The 18,472-nt window shown below is 39.3% G+C and overlaps 1 protein-coding gene across 3 annotated transcripts in view; it reads left to right on the plus strand.

Annotated features, from left to right (window-relative positions):
* Nucleotides 1-18,472, plus strand: part of IGF2BP2 (insulin like growth factor 2 mRNA binding protein 2) — a 77,446-nt gene that overhangs the window by 16,331 nt on the left and 42,643 nt on the right. The gene's annotated exons all lie outside the window — the stretch shown is intronic.

Here is an 18,472-nt window from a genome sequence, read left to right on the forward strand (position 1 = left end):
ACTGCCTCTTGCACTTCCCTATAATCGCCACTATAATTTAGAAAACAAATTCTGCACTGTTGCTTTAGAACTGCTGAGAAATACTTGAATTATGGCTCAGAACCATGACTGGTACACATGTGATCTTGGAGTCACCATCCCCACACAAAGCAGTATAACAGCAGTGTCCAAAACCTAATTCTATGCCAAAAAACAAACAAACCTTACTCTTAAAACATAATGTGCAGATTGAGTATGTTGTTTTTATATTCTGCTTGTTAAGATGCAAGGTCACTCACTGACATTTCCAGTTAAAATCAGATAGCATGTGATGTCAAGGAACTCTGCCTCATACCCTAGAGAGCCAAGGCCAAGGCAGACAATAATGGGTTGGATGGACAAGTAGTCTGTGGTCTTAAACATCTGGAGTGGTTTGAACTAGGTGAGAGACAGAAAATTATTACATTTAAAAAAAATCTCAGTGCTAAAACTGAAATATAGAGTTGTAGTGCAGTTCACTTCAAATTTTACCACCTGGATTTCAGATAAAGGTTGATTCTGAATATGATGGTGTTTAGTTTTTCCTTAAAATCCAACTCTTTAGACTTCTTTCTTTTAGAGAGTTTTTTTAGATTTGGCAGCCTAGGACAAGGGAGCAAAAATGTAAGAATCTAGTAGACAGTGGTTTCTTTTCTAGTCCTGCCCTTCCTCCTTTCTTGCCTCCCAATTCTCCCTCCCCTCAGGTCCATCCTTTCTGTTGTATTCCCCATCACAATAGAAAGACAATGATCTAATTTGTGATGTGGTGCTGAAGAAGAGTGCTCAGTATACTGTGGATGGCCAAGATGACTAAACTGAGACTGTTGTACTTTGGTCACATTATGAGAATGTCTGATCACTGGAAAAGACAATGATGCTGGGAAAGGTAAAGGACAGTAGAAAGAGGGGAAGGCCACATGCCATATAGTTAGAATAATAATAATAATAATTTATTTATATCCTGCTTTTCTGTTATATAACAACCAAAGTGGCTTACATATTAAAATTCCATACAAACACAATACAATATATTATCCCTATCTCCCCCCCCCCACACACACAAATGAATTAAACATGATTACAATTCAAGTAATCTATTAAAATGAACAATTTAAAATCAAATTAAACAGAATGGGCAGAGTGATAATACACTCTCCCTTGGCAAACTTATCAGTTCTTTTGGTTTCTCCTACCATCTGTACGCCGATGATACCCAGCTGTACCTTTCCACCCCTAATCTTTCACCAGAGCTAGAGCAGCAAGTGTCATCCTGTTTAACAGCTGTCTCCCACTGGATGCACCATCGGTGTCTGAAGCGCAATATGTCAAAGACCGAGCTTCTTGTTTTCCCTCCTAAGCCCACCCTTCACTATTCCTTTTCTATTTCTGTCAATAACATCTCTATCCAGCCGGTCCAGGAAGCCCGCAGTCTTGGTTTCATCTTTGACTCCTCTTTGTCATTTATCCCTCAGATCCAGACTACAGCCAAAGTCTGTAGATTTTTTCTCTACAATATCGCCAAAATCCGTCCATATCTCTCAGCTTCTACCGCAAAGACACTGGTCCATGCCCTAGTGGTCTCACGACTAGACTACTGTAACCTCCTCTTGGCAGGGCTTCCTCTCTCTCACCTCCACCTATTAATTTCTGTTCAGCATTCTGCTGAACGCATTATTTCACTTGCTCGCCGTTATGATCATGTCTCCCCTCTGTTGTCCTCCCTTCACTGGCTCCCTTTTCCTTTCCACATCAGGTACAAACTTTTGCTACTCACCTTTAAAGCCCTGCATGGGCTGGCCCCTCTTTATTTAACCGATCTTCTCTCTCCCTACATCCCTACTCGCACTCTCCGCTCTGGTAGCCAAAGTCTCCTCTTTCAACCCAGGATCTCCTCTGCCCCATCCCGGATCCGTCCCTTCTCTCTTGCTGCCCCTCATTCCTGGAACCTTCTTCCTCTGCATGCACGGCTCATCACTTCCCTAACCAGCTTTAAGGCTGAGCTGAAAACCATATAGTTTAGGGAAGCATTCTCAGGGAATTTATGATTGTCATCTAGCTGTCTGATAATGTTTGATGTGATGTGATCTGCTTTTATATTTGATGTTTTTAATTTGTCTTTTCTTTTCTATATGGTAATTTTATCTATTCCTCTATTTAATTGTTATTATCTTAGAGTGTACGCCTTGGGCAGGCTTTTATATACTCCTTAATTTTACCGACTTTGTACAGCACTGTGTATAATTACAGCGCTCTAGAAATAAAGTTTAATAATAATAATAATAATAATAATGATAACACAATACACTTGACCAGGGAAGCCATGGGTCTGAGCCTACAGGACCTGAGCAGGGCAGTGGAGAGGAAATGTTGGAGATGTCTCATACACCATGAGTCAAAGTCAACTAGAGGCAGTTAACAACAACAAACTAGCCACTGGCCACTAGAAAAATGGATCTGACAGTTGGCAGCTGGATTGATGAAGAGGACTGGATGCAAAGTGTTTTTTTCTTTTCTGCACTGTTATTTGTAGTACCTTAGCATTACCGCTTACTATTTCCAACTTCATCCTTTTTCCAGCTGACTTTGTCCCCACTGAATTTTTAATGTTGCTTGGCTTACGTAGAGATGTGAAGAAGGTGTGCAAGACAAGAGAGGGGAAATGGAGGGATGTTCCCCCTCCAGAGAAATTTGCAGTGTTTTCAGTGCACTGATGGGAATTTTTTGAGAAGACATTAAAAAAACCCCAGATAACTTAAAATAAACTTTTGTTGTGAATGCAATGTTTTGTAAGACAACATTTTATGAACTCAATTCTAGAGCTTAGCATCAGTCTTGGTATGCAAAACATCATACAAAATTAGATAACTGTAATTGTATGTGCACATATGGGATACAGTATTCAAATCCAAGATGCATTTATACACCTAAAAGGAAAGAAGCATAATATTTCTGCACATGAGAGGAGCATTCAGAGGAGATGTGCCTGATGGTGTATATAACACATAGAATACATATAACATGATACTACAATATTGTAAAGTTTAACATGTTTCATGCTGAGGTAAACGTTATATGTACAATTCAAAGCAAAGCTGTGGTAGTGTAGAAAATCAGTATGCAAAGGGACTTTGTAGCACCTTTGAGACTAACTGAAAGAAAGAAGCTGGTAGCATGAGCTTTTGTACACTTGAGCCTACTTTCTCAGATGCATGTTTACTATTTCTAAATTATATCTAAATATTCTGTTAGTTGACTCTAAGATTACAACAGCACAAAACTATTTCTGTCCAAATAATACGCGTTATTTTGTTTGTTTCTAAATTTGTGGTTTCTTTTTTCATTTCTTTCCTACTTATCAAATGACAAATACTAAGACATGTTTAGCACAGAATGCAGCAGTTTGCAGCCATCTCTTTATATGCAGGACGCATTTACAATTTTTCTTCACAAAACCAATGTGTCCATTTTCAAATTTTGTAAATATGCCAAATAGCACAAATTGTATGCTTAGTTACGAAAATCATTTTATGTGGCTAAAGCAGATTAGTGTTACAATATAGTTTTGCTCTGTAATTTTCTGGTTTTACCAAGAAATAATGTGGGGGAGAGGACAGGGTTTTTTCCATGGTTTCAAACTTTCTGAAAATTTTACATCTGTGGGCAAACAGTACTCTGTGTGATATCAAGTTTAGTGTTCTGTGTAGCTCCCTTTAGATGTCTGTTTCTTGGGTCCTGTCTGCACTGGTCAGGGATAGCCCCAAGTATCCAGGTCTTGGAGCTGCCTAATCCACACACACACACACACACACACACACACACACCAATAACAAAGGCCATCTATTCTCATGCCTGGCACCTGAACCATTTTAAAACTGTGTTTTAAGAGCGTTATTATTTGGTTCTGGTGCTGAACAAGCCAACCCCCCAATAAAAACAGAGGAAACCATCAACATTATTAAAGCAGAAAAAATTATTTTGTCTTTCACGTTTGAAAGTCTTTGACAAAAGGATATATGCACAGATATAAGATGGGTAACACCTGACTGAACAACAGTACATGCGAAAAGGATATAGGGATATTAATAGGCCACAATCTAAACATGAGTCAACAGTGTGATCCATCAGCTACTAAAGCCAATATGATCCTAAGCTGCATCAATAGGTGCAGTGGTCCCTTCCATAGTGCCTTGGCTCTGATGAGCTCTAAGAGCAAGACACTGGACAAAGAAGCAGCTCTAGAAAGAATGGGTGCTGTCTGAAGTGTGCATTGGATAGCTATCTTCTCCTTTAGCATTAGCATGCACGTGTTGTGGATGGCCAGATATCCCTGCTGCTACTCTCTACCTTTGCAGGAATGTCTCCATGTGTGAATGGCAAAACTCAAGGGACAATCCAGTCTGTTAGGGCGAGGGTAGGAATTGTGTGGTCCTTCAGAGGTGGCTGAACTGTGACTACTAGCATTCCTTGGCAGCATAACTAATGGAGAAGAATGCTGGAAGTTGCAGGTCAACAGCATCTGGAGGTATACCCAATTCCTATCCCTACTCTGGTGGTTTAACACTATATGATTATGACTTAAGAAATCTCCTATTTACCCAAACTCCTCTTACTGGGAACGTTAAGATGGGTAACGTGTGTAGCCTTGAATGCACGCACTGCTCTGGCAGAAGGGAGGAGGGTTTCCATCTCAAGTTTATACCTTTAAAAACTAGTGCCAAGATGCTAAGCTTTGTCATGTTCTAGGCCCCAAGAGTGATGTTTCTAAGCTTTGGTTGCAGTTGTTTGTCTGCAAATAGCCAAGTCACAAATTAAGCTGAAATCTAGAAGCTGGGGCTTGTAAAATAATGAACCACGTAATATTGTTGGCTTCATGTGTGGCAAGGGAGAGGAAGCCAGGGCTGGGCTGCTTCCATGTTTTTTGGTTCTTTCATTTTTCTTGTTTTCAGCTACTGATGTCTAGTTTGAAGCGGGGTGGGGGGGGGGCTAATCATACCTTTAGGAACTGTTTTCATGCTGAGTTTGGGTCCTCCCCCATATTTCTTAATACTTCTAACACTACAGAGAGTTTGTAATTATTTCAGTGTGGAGTGGTTAGAGCTGAAAAAAGGAGGTCCAGATACGTCAGCAGATGAAAGGAACAGTTTGTACATGTTTCTGGTCAGACTTATGCATTAAAACAATATAAATAGTTAATAACTGTGTTCTCATTTTCCAGTCACTGTTGTTTTAGACCACTGCAAATTTTGTGCAAGAAATTTAGACTTAAATGTGCTGAGATGCTCTTTAAAAATCCTAAATTGTATACTTTTAATGACACTTCAACACTTTTTATTCAGCTCCATAAAAGATGTGAGAGTGTGGGCTTGGAAGAATCTCACCCTACATCCAATTAAAATATCTATGTTTCACTTCATACACTTACGTTTATATTGGGTGTACATTTGCTTCACACTCACCAATAATAGAATGATCATGTTTAACCTACTGATTTATCAGAAACTAGATAAATGTAGGGGGATGGCCTAATCCTTATTTTATTTTTTCACAAGAAGAGTGGATAATTTCAATTGAATGTGTGTGGTCTCCAGATTTATTTATTTATTTATTGTATTCATTTTTATCCCATCCTTTTCCTAATAATTGGATTCATGCTTGTAATTTATTAAAAATGCAGATTAAAAACTATATAAAATTAATAATAACTATAACTATAAAAGTTATTTTCAAAACAGTTAAACCGTTTGTAAAGTTAATTATTTAAAAGACCTTAAAAAAAGGAAAAGCACAGCAAACTATTAAAAGACTATTTATGCTCAATGCTTTGCAGTCTTGTGAGATATTTAAGTCTTCTCTGTCAGAGAGCTCTGGTACCACAACACATTACAAATCCCAGGATTCCATAGCATTGAGCCATGGCAGTTAAAGCAGTATCAAATCTCATTATTTCTGCAGTGCAGATGCAGGGATTGTAACTCTCAGACTTTCCCAGCCACCATATCCATGATCCATGCTGGCTAGAGATTTCTCGGAGTTGTAGTCTGAAAAGTATTGTATCATATTGGGACTCAAGGTGGTTTACAAGCTAAATATTCCAGGCTACAAAGAGGAGCAGAGAAGCAAAATAGCATTAATAATAAATCCCTAACACTAGGGAAGGATGTGAAAATGAGGCCCATGTGAAGCCATGCCATCTGTACATATGGAACTGTGTTAATATATACTAATCTGAAAGACAGGGTACCGATGACATTTTGTTTTTGTTATCCCACTGTATACAACTATAACTTGTAATAGTTACACTCTCCCAGTACAGCTTATGTTTGAAACAAGCATAAAAACAAAATCAAATAGCAAATAATAAATAACAGTTTAGCCTTTATTGAAACTAGCAACAACAAAACCCCAACACCTGACCAATATGCAAAATCACCCAGAAGTCTGAGAAAATGAAACAGTCTTCTCTGAAATGACAGCAGCGTCGGAGTCAAATGTACCTGTGTTAGAGAGGATGTTCCAGAGATATGACACTAATAAAGAAAAGAACCTACCTATCACTAACTGTCTAATCTCAGAAGAGCAAGGGAACAACTGGAATCACATTTCAAGTGATAACCTAAGAACTTATGTGATCACAATAAAGAAGATGGTCCAATACTGCTGGAACAAAGTTTACTAACAGTGTTCTAGGATTAAAATAAGGTACAACTAACCATCACTACTATGAGAGCTCAAAAAAGGAGCATCTATTTAAAATTTGCTGCTAAGATCCTCTTTGAATATCTTTGAGTCCCTTTCATTTATGCTTTGCCTACCATTAGTCGAAGTAAAATAACTGACCCAGGTGGCAAATTGTGGAAGGTGTCACTGGCACCTCCATGCAACCCCCTGCCAAGCTGTTCCTCCTGATCTACCTGAATATTTCCCTCCCTTGAAGGAAAGATATCTGTATGCCACATATCTGTACTGCATACTTAAACTTGTCTACAACCCTCTGTTGTGGTAGTGAAGATTATATCCTTGCCAGTATTGGAGTATGGTTAAAATTCCAGTTTAATTGGCTTCTGTACAGGGAATAGAGAAGTGTGTCTCTGTTGCAGGAAGAAGGAAGATGCCTTGGAACAGCCCAGTCTGCTGCTGTTTTGGAATAGTGTAACCTCCTCTTTAGTTCTTTGCAATCGTTTCTCCACACTACTATATCTTGAATTTATGTATTTATTTATCGTATTTTTGTATTGCCTTTCAGCTGCCAAGGGCTCCCAAGGCAATGAACAAATAAAAAACAATTAAGACAATATAGAGCAAAAACATTTTAAAAACACACTAAAATATTATTTTCAAACCCCTAAAAGCAGTTTTAAAACAATCCTAGAATCAGCAGTTTCAAATACTGAATGCCATGCTGAACAGCACTATTTTTGCTGCTCACCTGAAGCTTAAAAGAGATAGAGAAGGACTAACTTCCTTGGATAGAGATTTCCACAGTCAAGGTGATGCTACAGGGAAAGCTCTGTTTGTAATAGTACTTATGGCAAAGTTCCTGTCTGGTACCTAACTTGGGAAGCAGAGCATCCATTGTTTATTCTAGCCGTGTACTCTAGCAGAATTCCCAGGATCAGGCAGAGTTTTGCTGAGTAAGGCCTGCTAGGCTGGTCTTTCCATGCCAAATTTCGATGTGTGTATGCTGCTTTCCAGAGACATTTCTGTTCTGCCTGTCACAGGCAGCATTAGATGTATTGTTGGATTACTTTCAGAAAACTGCCCTGAAGAAGCATGAATTATGCTGATTTATCAGAAACCATCATGTTTTGTAGCACCTGGCAGCTTGTCAGACCTTTTGACATCAGCTGCAGCAAATTTGCAAGTACACCCCTTGTTGACAATTCATAAATTGATGATGAGCAGACGTTATTTATATAGGATCATCAGCACTGCATAGTTAAATGAATTTCTCCTTTAGTTCCTCACCCAGGAATATCTGCCATTTACAAACTAGGATCACGACAGCCAATATCATGCTGCTGCTGCTGCTGCTGCTGCTATTATTATTATTATTATTATTATTATTATTATTATTTAGTTCTTACTGGCCTTTCCTCATGATCAAGACAGGGAACAACAAAAAACAAACAAATGCACAACATCAGTTAAAAACACACAACAGTTTAAAATAACAAATAAGGCATATATTTTTAAAATCCACATTTTAAATTTATCATTTGAAATTCACAATTTAAAAATCACCTGGACAGGCCTGTTGGAGGAGACTGGTCTTTAATGCTGACTACTGCTTGCACAGCATATGGATTACAGACCAGCTGCCAGAGTTCTGTACTGTTAACTTTGTAGCCTCATTCACATGTACATGTGTTAGACACAGGATTCGGAGGATATTTTTTCAGAAGCATGTATGGATGCAGCAGGTTATACAAACTCTGTTTTAAGAATGAGGGCAAAAGGTAAAGCCCAAAAAACCAGCTTGCAAACAACAGTTAAAAGTGGATGTTAACAAGCTTTATTTATACTACATGGTGCATGTTTAAGAATGGATATTATGTAGGTTATTAATTACATATGTTCTGCACTAGACCACAAGCTGAAGTGGATGTGTTCCTGGATATAACTTCTTTAAAAGAAAGTTTGGTAGCAAAGGCAGAAATAACATGGAGAGAATAGGGATATGTTCCTGCACCAAAAAACAAAACAAACAACAACTCCCAACAGTTTCAGCAAACCTTTTCTCCAAAACTAACAATATGGACATTTGAAATGAAACAACCAGATCAGGTAAGCCTTGCATAAGTAAACAAAAATATTTTCAACCTTCTGGAGACATCTTGAAAGCTTCTTGCAAAATACGTCCTGGGGTCCTTTTTCTTTCTTTCTTTCAACAGCCCCCTCCTTCCATTACACTTTCCATTTTAGTGGCAAACTCATAAATCTATGCTTCTTTCATATGCTGGAGATTGTGGTTGTTTACTTTGTCAGTTGCAGGCAAGCACACACAGGTGCAGTAGGATTGGCCAGAGTGGAACCCTGCTCTTTCCCAGCTCATTCTTTATAGCATTATTTTCTGCAAACACGCTTCTGCAGTTCAAAACCAAAAGTCTGTGATTTTACAGCTGTCTTTCATTATCCTCACAATTAAAAAAACAAACAAACAGCTAGACAGAGGATTGGGGGGGGGGGGCTGAGTGAGCCAAAAAGACTTTGTAAAAAGAAGCTTCTTTGTCAGAGGCTTTGTTAGCTGTGGTATGTCTATATATCATAATAATGATATGTTCTTTTAATGTGGCTCCAAAATTATATTTAAAATATACAGTAAAAATGTAAAAAGGCACTGGACCCACCCACCCCCAATATCATCCCCAATCAGCATTTTAGGAATAATGATAAAATGTTACTTATTACACTTACAAAACAACAATGTTACTAGTCTGTCTCTCTCTCTCTCTCTCTCTCTCTCTCTCTCTCTCTGTTTGTGTGTGTTGTTATAGCATCATTATTTACCAAAATATACATATTTTAGTTAATGTTATTAGCTCTGGAAATACTGCCTTTGTTTGGACTTCAGCTCTCAAAATCCCCCAGCCAACATAACACTGTAGTAGTCCACTGGGAGTTGCACTCCCTGCTTCCCTACCCTCAAGTTTTTCCAGGCTCTGACTGGAATTTGCACTGGCATCCTTATTCAGCTTTGAGTATGCTTCTGTATCACAATCTGATGAAAAATATTGTAGATTGGCATAGATCTTAAGTACCTATCTCAGAACTTTCATCTTGAATCCCTGTGTACAAGTGCAGTTAGTTTATAGAGAAATGTTTTAATGCCCCCAGAGAGTTGAAGCATGCTGAAGCATCTGATTATGCTTGTTAACTTCGTTTTCTGGCAGAGCAGAGGAACCAGTGCTGTCCAGGAACAAAAAAAAAGGCCTGTGAGGCTAAATAAGAAAGCACTTTGTGCAGTGAAAAGCACTTACCTTAAAAATTTAGAAAACTAAAATGAACTAGCACTCAAGTCCTGCTGGCAGGCTTCCTTTAGGTAACCATCCAGCCACTGTGTGAACAGAATACTGAACTAGACTGGCCCTGGGTCTAATCCAGAAGGACTCGCCTTATATTCTTATGATGTTGCCTCTCTGGGACATAATTCTAGAAATTGTGGGCTACAACACAGATACAACTGCTGATGGGCTCAAGCTTTGGGAGGCAGCAGCACAAATACTACAACTGCTAGCAATGAACCAGGAGCTAACAGTGGAAATCTTTCTCCATCTAGCTCTTCTTCCTCAGACTCTTCTCAAGCATATTGGCTTTGACCCACTGGCCTAATGACAGTGAGACTGAACCCACTCATTTTGCATAATTTCCTCCTCCTCTTCTCCCTCCCACCCCCTTCTTGCCCTTCAGTCTTGTTCGTTTGTGAAAACCACTGTATGGTTTTCAGCTTCCGCAGATGGGATAAAGGTTGACTCATTTCCTTCACTGTCTACAGTATTCACTATGCAGCTTGACAGCCTGTCCTGCTGTGAGGTCAGTCTCCTCCTCCCATCTTTTGCCAGCTAGTTTGCTGAACGTGGCTACTAAATGTTGATGTGCAGAGGGGCCTAGGGTTGAAATAACCTCTCAGTAGCCTTTTCTTTTCTCTCTCTCCCCCCCCCCCCCGGGTTTTCCTTCTTGATGGAATATTTCTGTATTGACTGGGAATGTCAGATGGAGCAATTCTCTTCCACTGCTAGGTCTTCATCTATTTAGACAAGTCACACAGTTTTTAAGTGTGACGAGTGGAGAGTAGATGAATAACTATTGTAAACAACAGAACATTTAGGCTGCATCCACACTAAATAAATAATCTGGTTTGACACCATTTTAACTGCCATGGCTCCATGCTAGGGAATTCTGGGAATGGTAGTAGGTTGTGACACCAGAACAAAGCACAACCAACTACCATTCCCAGAACTCCCTATCATGGAGCCATTGCAGTTGTCAAACCAGATTATTTCTGCAGTGTAGCTGGACTCTCTGTTGAGATGGACATGACTGGAATTAGATTAGTAATTGTTTATGGTGTCTTTTATGTCTCATTCAGCCTTGTACAGATGCTGTGAGGTGATTTAATTGTTGTTGCCATTTAACACAGCATTCTGAAACCTAGAGATACAGTGGTTAGGGCTATTAATAGCTACAGTCAGCCACTAGACTTGAAAGAGGATATTGTATAGCTATGAGGGGGCAAAAAAGGATAAGAAAAAGCATCAATGAACTGGAGCAGTTTCACTGTGAGCAAAGGTTCAGTGGTTGGGGTTGTTTAGTTGTGTTGTTTAAAGGCAAGGAGTGACAAAACAGATGACTATAACTTTAGGTACATTATTGAGAAAGTAGGATAAGGAGAGTAGGATAAAGAGAGTTGAATTGTGGAAGGCTCAGGACAGAGAAAAACAGCACCTTCTTTTCACACAGCAAATAGTTAAACTTTGCAATGCATCACTCCTAAATAGTAGTTTTCAACTGGGATGGCTTTAGGAGGAATTGGATAAATTATTGGATAAATTTACCAATGGCTTCTAGTTAGTATCATTTCTGGGATCAGAAGCAAGGCATTTTATTTATTTGTCTGTCTGTTTATATGCTGCCTGACTCCCAGCAAGGGACCCAAGGCATGTGACATATAAAATCATTCAAAAGGTTTACAAATATTTTTTAAAAACAATTAAGATACTCTTACTAAAACAGTATGAAATTATACAAAATATACAGAACTTTAAAAAAACCTAAATTGCACACGCACCCTGTATAAAAACTGCCTTGACAATGATTATCTACTAAATGCCTACTTGAATAAAAAACATCTTTGCTTGGCAATGAAAGGAAAGCAAGGAGGGGGGCCAGAGTTGGAAGAGACCACAAGGGCCATCCAGTCCAACCCCCTGCCATGCAGGAACTCTCAATCAAAACATCCCCGACAGATGACCATCAAGCCTCTGTTTAAAGACCTTCAAGGAAGGAGACTCCACCACACTCCAATGGAGTGTGTTCCACTGTCAAACAGCCCTTACTGTCCTAATGTTGAGGTGGAATCTCTGTTCCTGTAGCTTGCACCCATTGTTCCAGGTCATGTTTTCTGGAGCAGCAGAAATCAAGCTTGTTCCCTCCTCAGTACGACATCCCTTCTAATATTTAAACAAGGCTATCATATCAGCTCTTAACCTTTTCTTCTCCAGGCTAAACATCCCCAGCTCCCTAAGGCGTTCCTCTTAGGACATGGTTTCCAGACCCTTCACCATTTTAGTCACCCTCCTCGTCGCTCCAGTTTCTCAATGTCCTTTTTAAATTGTGGTGCCCAGAACTGGACAATATTCCAGGTGGGGCCTGACCAGAGCAGAATAGAGTGGCACTATTACTTCCCTTGATCTAGACACTATACTTTTATTAATGCAACCTAAAATTGCATTGGCCTTTTTAGCTGCCTCACTAAGTGCAGTACCTTACGTTTGAATGGGAGCAACCACTGAGAAGGCTCTCTCTTGCATCCTCACCAAGTGAGCCTTTGATGGCTGCAGGACTGAGAAAACCTGTCTGTACCACTCTGTGTGTCAGTTGTTTAGAAGTGGGATATGGAAGGCCCATTTGCACTTACGTCCTGCTGGTGAACTTCCAACAGGGAAACTTTGGGCCACTGTGTGAAGAGAATTCTGGACCAGATAGGCTTTTGATCTGTCCAGCACAGCCCTTATGCACGGAGGGCTATGATTTATCTCACTAGCCAAGGCAATAAGCCTCTGAATATCAGTTGCTAGGTAACTTGCATACATGCATATGTGTATCTGAGAGAGAGAGAGCACACACTTGCGTTCATGTCATGCTTTTGGGCTTCTCATAGGCAGCTGGTTTGCTCAAGACCCTAGGAGTATAGGAGTATTTATTTCCTTCACAATAAGATAATGTTTGTGAGAACTTTAAAATCCTTGGTACAGATGCTAAACTATTGTTAAAATTAATTTATTCAGCCAGTCATGAGAGCAATTTTTAAAAAATTCTTATTCATAAAATTATTTATTTTTATTTTATTCCACAGTGCTAATAATAAGAGTTGTTTGCCATGGGCTTTAAATGTTTTGGTTTGCTTTGTTTTTCTTTGAGGATTCCCTCCAGTGGGACAGAAATCGAAACCAAAAATGGATATTTATTCTTGTAAGTGTACTTGCACCTGTACTTTCAAAGTAACTACTATAGTCTGTTAACCACATCAGTTTCCTCAGGAAAATACTTTTGTACAGCTTTTACTTCCCCTATGCTGAACAGTGAAGGAAGCAGACAGAAAGAAAATCAACTCATTTGAAATGTGGTGCTGGAGAAGAGTACTTAGGATCCCATGGACAGCCAAGAAGACAAACAAATGGGTTCTTGAAGAGATCAGACCAGGACTCTCCTTAGAAGCTAAGATGATCAAGTTGAGAGTAACATACTTGGGCCACATAATGAGAAAGCATGAATCACTAGAAAAAACAATAATGCTAGGAAAGGTGGAGGAAGAGCACAAACCAGATGGATAAATTCAATCAGGGGGGTTGTGGGCAAGGGCTTGCAGGATTGGGCAGGGCAGTGGAGATGTCTCATACACAGGATCATCATGAGTCAGGGCAAATAACAACAACAACAAATGCTGAACATTATACTGCTACTGTTTCTCTCACCTTTCCTTTAAATGTGAAAGCAACACTGGTACCCTTCTCTCTCTCTTTGCAAGGAAATCATTTGAGAAGAACAGTCTACACAACATAATGTAGGATCCAAATTTATTGCTGGACAGAAGTGGACTTACTACTCTCTTTCTCATGATCACCTCCTGAAAGTGCTTCATTGAAGTTTGGGGACCCTGCTTGAACAGTCTGAAATGTGATACTTGGAGAAAACATCCCATAAAATTGGGTGAAAATATCTTCCAAGAGCAGAGCCCTTCTGCTTCTAGAAGGCAGATCGTGGATCCATCTCTCTTTATTTTCAGAATGATGAAACAGAACAAGAAAAACAGCTGGAAAACCATTGTCCATACTAGATGGAGGATTCCGGAAGCTATTGCTTTAAAAAAAGAACAGTTTTTCCAAACTCTGAAGTGGAAATAGGCCTATCCCCCTCCTGAGCCATCTTATGCAATATTCCAGGCAAAACAGCACTATCAAGAATGACACTTGTAGCAGGAAAATCAAGTCCAGCAAGAAAGTAATGTTAAACTCTTAGGTCAATCCTGTTAAAGCCATTCTTTAACACTCAGGGTCTGACCTGTGAGTTGACTGTGCTAGTGGAGAATGTAACTATCTCGTGTTAACAAATGCTACAAATTTAACTGCTGTTTGTCTGGGTTTTAAAAAATCTTTCTTTAAAGTCATTCTGTGTCCTGCTTCCTATTGTAATAACCTGCAGAGTAGCCAACATATTATTAAGCATAAAATATCAAACTAAAACAATATATTCCATAAAATTAGCTGAATCTACAATTGTAGATTACATGGCATAATTTGTCTCCTTCAGAAATTTTTTTTTGCTTATTTAAAGGATTTATAAAAAAACTTTAAATCAGCCAGAAAGGCTTGAAGGGACTTACAGAGATCAGAAACATGGGAGACCCTTTCTGAAAGTTTACCAATTCCCTGTCTCTGTATCTCAAAGTCCTCTTGCTCCAGTGGTTTTGCATATGCATATATGCTAGGATTGTAGCTGTTCTTCATATGATACATTTCTTACTTGGCATTTAGGCCCAATATAGAGGTACACCAGCATCTGTGAGAAGTGTGGTGTGAACCATAATATCAAAGGGATGCTAGGAATTACAGTGGGGAAAAAAAAAGAAAATGACTTTTCTGAGGTCCAGTGTTAATACATGAGTTTATAGGAATGGCCAGGTGCAGACAGTTTTAATTGCTTTTGGAAGAGGGATTTACAGTGAATGTAACTAGTACCATACAGGTGTAAGATCTTCTGTATCTCTTCATGTATGGAAGGAAAACATTTGTAATGTTTTTTCTGTGTTGTTCATCATATGTGTACCTCTCCTTAAAAGAAAAATGCTGTACACATGCAAGGTTTATTAATAGCAAGGAGTTGGTGGCGTGTAAGTGTGAAGACAGAATAACAACTCCAGAACAATTCACTTGCCTTGATTGGATTATTGCAGATTATGTTTAGTAGCAGATGGGGCTCCATGCTTTTGCTGGAAGTTGATACAGATAATTTGGGTATCTCTACTTTGTAGTGATGATCACTGAATGGTATACATAGTAAAAAGCTGGGAATATTAGTTGCTTAGATGGCCGCCTCTAGAATCTCCTAAATGGGTGGATCATTGAAGCTGCAATCTCAGTCCCATCATAATGTTTCCAAACTCTGATACATGAATTGAGTGATACTTAGATAGACTGCCTCTGAAGATGAAGGCTCCATTTAGTGATTGATACTCAGAGCAAGTAATACAGTCAGCCCTCCACATTCATTGCTTTCAGATTAGTTTTTGACTGTTGGAGACTTTGTAAATGCTGCTTGACAAGGTCAATCACTTCACCCCCTCCTGCTCACCCTTCCTCCCAGCCAGCCAAAACCAACACTGTACATTCCCCTGCTTTGCCAGACTTTACATTCTCTTCATTTCCAAAGACTTTCCCTTTGACTCCAGTGTTTGCAGCCATCCCCGAGAGGATCCAACTTCTCTCCACTCCTCCTCCCTCCAGGCCAGATAAAAGCAATACCTTTCCTTTCCTTTTTGGTGATGGCTGCAAACATCAGATTCAGAACGGGAAGACTTTGGAAATGAGGAGAATGCAAAGTTTGTCAAAGTGGGGAAGGCACAAGGTTGCTTTTGTCTGGTCAGGAGGGAAGGGAAGAAGGAGAGAAAGTGGATCCTTTACAGCTCTGGCTGCTAACATCAAATTGGAAGTGGAGACACTTTGGAAATGGGGGGGGGAGGCTATGTGTTTCAAGGTTGCAAAGAAAATTGGGGTGGTACTCTTGGTGGAAGAAGACTCTTTATCATTCCTGTTGGGGGGGGGGATAACATATTCTTCTGCTGGGTCTTTGGCTCCTAACCCCTACAAATGTGGAGGGGTGACTGTATATTTAGCTGTCACTAATTTCTCTGACAGTTTTAATTTGTATGATGCAAACTCAGTGGTGAGTAGGACTGTGTCTTGGTGTTAGTGGTGACTACAAATCCTGCAAACGGGCCCCCTGCGTTCCTATTCCTTTCAGGACCTTGCCTACTAAAATACATTGTGATAACTTGAAAAATGAGGGCTTCTTAAAAGATAAAATATAATCCCTTCATTTGGATAGAAGTTAACACAACTGTTTCAGAGTATTGCCAGCTGGTGTTTATGACAGTGACAGTGGTGGTGGTGATGGTGATGATGACTGTCACTTGAAACCTCCGGACAAAAGTCCAGCTAATAACCAATCACTAACTGTGTGGATCAAGGATAAATGCTGTTTGTAGTAAAAACACACTTACAGCAGCCATGCTTTCCTGTGCTGAAACAATGAGCTCTCTGCCCTCTTGTGGCAAGATTGAAAATGACTTTGGATCAAAACCACACAAACTTCACTGTTTGCTTTCTGTTTTCCGTAGTAAACCTCACAGAGAGCTACTATGGGTAAGCAAAACAAAAGAAAGCAAGAACTACTGGTAGGCAGCACTTGAGACCCTTGTGAATTTTGTTACGGGAACAGAATCATAGTGTTTAACCCCCCCACTCACCTCTTGTTGTTTTTTGCACCTGATTAACTGATTAATTAAAATTAATCAAAGAAATCTGAATCACCTTTGAGACTAACTGAAAGAGAAAAGTTGATAGCATGAACTTTCATAGACTTCAGCCTAATTCCTCATATGCATGAGGGAGAGTGGAAAGTCCAGTGACAAAACCCATGTAGCAGTCTGTGTGTGAGAATATCCATAGGAATGCAAAACTTTGTGGGTGTGGAGATGAGGTGATAAGCTCAGTTTTTACAAGGGGACAAGGCAGGAGGAAGGATGACACCTAGAGCCAAAGTTAGTAGATAATTGTATGAATTGGATGGTAGCTTGGATTGCATTTTTGGTTAGGGAAATGCTTAAATTGCCTAACATGACGAGGTTTGTCATACTTCTATGTTAGTCTAAACAAAAGGTATGTCATTTTTTTCAGCCTTACTTCTTTTAACGATTAGTTTTAACAGAGGCCCTTTTCACAACCAGTGTCCTGGTTAGTACTTGGAGGGTAGACTGCCAATTAATACTAGATGCTGTAGGCTATATTTCAGAGAAGGAAACTGGCAAAATCACTTTTGAGGATACCTTGTCTGAGAGAACACTGAAATTTATGGGGTCACCATAAGTCAATAGACAACTTGAAGGTACACTTACACACTCTCTCTGGCTGAAAACTCTAAATACCCCTCCTCATACCTACTCTGGCAATACTCTTATAGGACTGATAATGTAATCCACAGAATAATGGGTTAGCAATTCTGTATTACATTTTAGGTAGGACAAATAGGCCACTCTAAGCAAAAGAATAAATTAACATACATCTGCCATCAAAAATGGCATCTTTAAAAGACTATGGGGAACTTTCCAACAGAGTGTAAGAAATGTTGTTTCATTCAGTCCTCAGAGAAACTGAATCCAACTAGTACAGTTTATAAATGTTTGTTGGAAAGCAGTAAATTTGATGTTTAGAGAGTTAGAATTGGGTGGAACAAATGGTTAATTGGCATAGGGCAATAACACAATGGAAATCTGCCCTAGTTCTCACATCTAAAAAATCTTTAGGCCCAAGACTACTTTTGGTCTAACAGAAAATTAGAATTTTCTGTGTACTGGACACTATTACACCTTTCTACAAAGAAACTTACGATGTAATCCAGAAAATACTTCTTGTCATGTGATGTGATCATGTTCCATGATTATCTCTCTTTTTTTGGCTGTGGTACAACATATTAATTTTGTATTAGACAAATGTTTAGTATTTCTAGGTGTACATGTCCTTTTAAATTACATTCCTATGGTGTGGGATTTAACTGAGGGTCAACATTATTGGACCCTACATGCTTTTACTTTTGCATAAAAACTTACACTCCAAGTTGGAAAGATAAACTTTCCTCAGACTTTGTTCAGTGAGCAGAAGATCTTACCATTGCAGCTGTGCACAAGTGTATATTTTAGAGGCATCAGTTTCCAGATTTTTTTTAAAAAAAATTGTTTATTGTTTTTATTCAAATTGGCTCCAACTTCTGGTGGCCATAAGGTGATAAAACCTATCACAAGGTTTTCTTGGCAAGATTTATTTAGAGAGGGTTTGCCTTTCCCTTCCACTGAGGCTGAGAGACAGTGACTTGCCCAAGGTCATCCAGTGGATTTTCATGGCTGAGCAGGGATTTGAACCCTGTTAGATTTATAGTCCAACACTCAAACCACTACACCTCACTG

This window comes from Sceloporus occidentalis, unplaced genomic scaffold (assembly GCF_023333645.1).
Source record: "Sceloporus occidentalis isolate IW3139 unplaced genomic scaffold, rSceOcc1.0.p SCAF_2, whole genome shotgun sequence".
NCBI lineage: Eukaryota > Metazoa > Chordata > Lepidosauria > Squamata > Phrynosomatidae > Sceloporus > Sceloporus occidentalis.